The following is a 5000-nucleotide window of genomic DNA, read 5'->3' on the forward strand; positions in this document are numbered from 1 at the left end:
ATATTTTTCACACTCGAAGAGAAATTTGGTATTTCCTCGCGGCCATGTACTACGATTCTTAGTTGAGTGTGACACTAGGGAAGTTTGGTGACAATGTTTCAGCGTTAAGTTACAATGTTGTCCAGCTCAACTTCCTTTGTTTCCAAGAGGGCTTTGACGTCACGAGCGATGAGCCGGCCAAAATCTACAAATGGCAACAGTTAAATTCAAACTGGCGACCGTTACCAGTTGCCCTTGACAACATGGTAACTTTAAAGCTGAAACTTTGTCACCAAACTTCCCTTGTGTCATTCTCAACTGAGAATCGTAGTAATATCCTCAATATATTGAAGTCGGTTTATAGACACCTCAAAAAATTCAGGTGGCCTCTGCGATACCGTTGCGATGCTTTTACCAACTGAGCTATGAAGCCACACAGCTAAGAACTCAGCACCAGCATTGCAGAGGTTCGAATCCTGTCTTGATCTTACGCTTCTAACTTGCTTAATCAAACATACTCACAGACCATTCCCTCATCTTAGTGAAAATTTTGGCGCGTTTTTAGTGTCAAAATTCAAAGGTGCAATTCCTACGTTCAATTCGGTAATTCACACATTCGTTTGAAAATTCAAACCCTCAATTTGGCAATTCCAACCGTCAGTTCTTCAGTGCAAACCTTTAAAATATAAACACGCGTGCCAGTCAAACTTTCAACTCGACAATTCAAATATTCAATTGAATTGAAGGTTTTAATTACCGAATACATGTCTGAATTTTGACACAAAAAACGCGCCATTGCAGAGTTATGTAATCAATTTTGAGAATCAAATCGATGTAATTCTGTTTCACTCGAAGAAGCACAAAATTTCTTTTCACCGCTTGCGTGGAAGACTCGAGCACCACACAAGAATGGGCTTTAATTCTCTTTCCTCGAGCGCAACAAGTCCTGCGTTTTCAATGAATTTAAAAGGCAAGTCATACAAGAATTGTAGTTGACAAATCACTTGTCAAAACTACAGGTGATTCTGGTGTCTAGTCACTTGACAGGTTTTGAAAGCAAGCGAACCGAACAAAAGATGTTTTTTTTGCTTGATTAATATAGTTTCCTGCGTTTGATTTATTTACTGATGGATCTTGCAGTCTTCGTCGTTATCTATAGCACATCCTTCATCTATGGTGTGACCTGTGATCCTCAGACCGTCCTTCTGATATCTCTGGATGGTTTCCGTTGGGATTTCACCAACAAGGCGGATACCCCAAACATGGATTTTCTCGCAGAAACAGGAGTAACTGTGCCGTATGTACGATCCGTATTTCCAACTGTAACGTATCCAGGACATCACAGCATTGTCACTGGACTTTATCCAGAGAACCACGGCATTGTAAGCAACAGTATGTATGATCCCGTCTTTAAAGCGAAGTTTGGAGGTGCTAATACTGACCCCCGATGGTGGAACAGTGCGGAACCAATATGGGTAACCAATCAACGTCATCAAGGGAGAAGTGCTGTACTGTATTGGCCAGGCTACAATGTGAAAATTAGAGGGATGTACCCGACCTACAGGGAATACTCCCCATCATCAAACGTTGACCTTGCTAATAAAACAGGGAAGGTTTTGCCCTTTGAGAAACGTGTTCAGAAGATATTGGATTGGTTGACTGCTTCAAACCCACCGAATTTCCTCGCCGTGTATTTTGAAGAGCCCGACGAAACTTGTCACCGAAAAGGGACAGTTGGGGTCTCCAAAGCTGTTCGAGAGGTTGACAAAACCATTGGTATGTTTGTGGAAGGCCTGAAACGCCATCAGCTCCTAAACAAAGTTAATATTATCATCACATCGGATCACGGCATGGCATCTTGTAACAAATTCATCGACATTGACAAAATAGTCGATCCAAACTATTTCGACTTCTGGGATTCTTGGTTCAATATGATGGTGGAACCAAAACCGGGAAAGGAAGAATTTGTGTATAAAAGCCTCAAGCATGTCCCTCATTTGCACGTCTACCGCAAGAATGAAGTTCCAGCGGCTTTGCACTTTAGGAACAACAGGCGTATTCCACGGCTTGTAGTAGTGCCATGTGAGGGATGGGTTGTGAGTTCCAGCAAGGGGCGATTTATCAAGAGTCTTCCAAAAACGGGACTTGCGCATGGGCATAGCTGCACGTGCAAGTCTATGTCTACTGCATTTATTGCGCGCGGGCCCGCATTTAAAAAAGGTTTTGTGGGGAAACCTTTTGAATCCGTGAGCTTGTATCCCTTGATGTGTAAGATTTTGGGATTTGAACCTTTGCGAAACAATGGTAGTTTGGATGACACTAAAGACATTTTAACTAAAACGAAATAATCACATTACACCTGCACTGTCCATTAATTAATTAATTAATCAATTAATCAATAAATCAATCAATAAATCAAGATTTTTTTTTTGTCACAATCGGCGCAATACAAGAAACAAGACGCCTATAAGGCGTATCCGTGGGATGCACAAACCGTTAACACAAATTGTCCAGTTACAGTGAACGGAAAATGGCGAGAGATTACCAGAAAGATAAATCTGTAATTTGACTTGAAGTTGCTTGTTATAAAAACACTTATTATTAATGTTACTAAATTTGCAAATGCAAACAACGAGGCCCTATTAGAGGTTATCAGGATACGAGATTTTTTATTTCTATTTTTTGAAAGAGACCTTATTCAAATCTCACAGTTTTACTCGCTTCCATAATTCCGTTCATCCAAAAATTACAAGATCAGCTCCAAATCACCCGAAAAACTTATTACAATCACAGTTCAACAACTTATCCTCCTGCATTCCAAGTCCAGTTCTGTAATCCTGGTTTAGTTCCTTGCAAACTGTTTAAATCTGCCGTGGCGAAGACAAAAAGACACTTTTTCGTTGAAAACTGTTCAAATTTGCCGTGGCGAAGACAAAAAGACTACATCTGTACTCCATTTTTCTCAATGCTCAAAAATCTAATATCCCGTAGTTGCGTGTTCCATACTGCAGTCCAAACTGTCCCTTTACAATTCCAATTCCATAATCTTGATTTCAGTGTTGGAGTAACGTTGTACCAAACGTTTCACAATAACTTGAAATCTCGTTAAGAAAAAAGCTTAAATCCAGTAGTCCAGTCCGGGTTCAAATCGCCAAACTCTCTCTATTATCGATTCAAAACTCAGCAAAACTATAAGTAGTAAATAGTTCTCAGAAACTACAAAAGTTCGGTATGATTCTACACTCGCGCTGAACAAAAACATATCAAAAACTTAACCGAAAAACCCTAGTGATCGCTTCTCGAGAGAACAGACACACAGCCGAAACTGTCCTGTGCCTGCTTTATTCGGCCCTGAAAAATGTACCGTAGTACAACAGTACTTGACCGTAGCCGCTTGGCTGAAAAACTAATTTTAGCAAAAAGGCCGAGAAGCGATCAGAATACGGGGTATTTAGATAAAAAAATTGTGGGGATACGGGATATTTGGGGGTGGGGGGATTGAGGAGATACGGGATATTTTTTTTAAATAGGAACGCATTGCGCACGTGTGGTAGTGCGGTAACTTGACAGTCTTTTTTCCATAACTGTCAACTGAGATGCGTTTTGTTTTTCAGGAGATTCAAGTTGTCCTTGCGTAATATGTAGCTCTAACAGTACGCGATATTGTTTTGGTATCGTAAATCATTACAGTGCCATGGAAGATGTCTTTGGTAAATACCCCGTGAGAAGACATGTGGTTCAGTAAAATACTAAAAAAGCCAGAAAGATTCAAGAAAATAAAAGGAAATCGAGAGACATCGGCCTCAAGGCTAACATGTTGATCATTTTCAACCACAAGCTTTAGCGTGTACTCTGAGCTTCTGACAGCTCTGAGACAAAGGTTCACTGAAGTTAAGCTCTGTTCCGGGGGGGTGGGGGGGGGGAAGGGGGGTTAGTATCTGGATGGGAGACCCCAAACTATGCGACTTGCGGTCAGGAACATACGACCAAAAATTCTATTTCATAGCTCAAAAATGCGAACTAAGCAAGGTACAGATCTTGTTAGCCTGCTTTATGCAAAGCAAATGTTGACGCAAAAGTAAATAAATTTGATATATAGTTTTTAAGAAGAGCAGAAGGAACTTTTTAGGAAGTGTCGATCGAGAATAAAACAATTTGCCATCAGCAACAAAATTTGCGAGATGAAAACATAAATTTTGTGCCACGAATATAACAAGTTACCATTTTGGGAGATTTTTGTTACGTTCAATTTTTCTATCGTACGTTTGGCCCGGGGGGGGGGGGGGGGCTCCCATATTATGTAGGGCGGGGATGATCGTCGGAAATTTTCAAAAATACCCCTAAAAGATACCGGAGTCTTACGAAGGTAAGTGTGGCAACATAAGATTTTTTACCCCCAACAGATACCACAAGTTAAGTTACATGTTATTAATTGGACATAACTAAACGATAAAAGCAAATTTAAACGCTGTCGTTGCTGGTATTATGATGTGATGCGTTATTATCATAAAAAGATACGCTATAAGATACCAGCTTAGACTTAGGTACCACATCCCTGATTTTGACCCCTAAAAGATACGACGATCATTCCCGCCCGTCGCCAACTGGAGACCCCCTTCCGGGACTTTCTGTTGTACAAGTAAAATCAGTGACATCGATTTTGGCGGCCGCCTGTAATCAAGTTTCCTTGCGTATTTAACACTAACAACTCACGAAACAAAGGATGCCTCTGTGACAAAATGACGGCAAGACACTGGGTTTTTGTTAGTTTGCCTTTTTTCTTTCAAGTGTTATAAAGTTCGGCAAGATATGTGCGAATTCAACACAAAGATTACAATCGTTGATGCTAATCCAAGTGTCAGCCAAAGGTAAGTCCCTTTATACGATTTTTTTTTCAGTGGGCTGTGAACGTTCTTCGTGCTTTCAAACAGGAGAGTGAAGACAACAGATACGTGCAGGCATGCGAACCAAAACAACGATTGTGACATATGCATGACGTAGAGTGCACATGGTGCGCTTCT

The 5000-nt window shown here is 40.7% G+C and overlaps 1 pseudogene; it reads left to right on the forward strand.

Annotated features, from left to right (window-relative positions):
- Nucleotides 1-863: 863 nt before the first annotated feature.
- On the forward strand, nt 864-3660 carry LOC137976137 (ectonucleotide pyrophosphatase/phosphodiesterase family member 5 pseudogene; annotated as a pseudogene).
- Nucleotides 3661-5000: the final 1340 nt, after the last annotated feature.

Source organism: Montipora foliosa, chromosome 11 (assembly GCF_036669935.1).
Source record: "Montipora foliosa isolate CH-2021 chromosome 11, ASM3666993v2, whole genome shotgun sequence".
NCBI lineage: Eukaryota > Metazoa > Cnidaria > Anthozoa > Scleractinia > Acroporidae > Montipora > Montipora foliosa.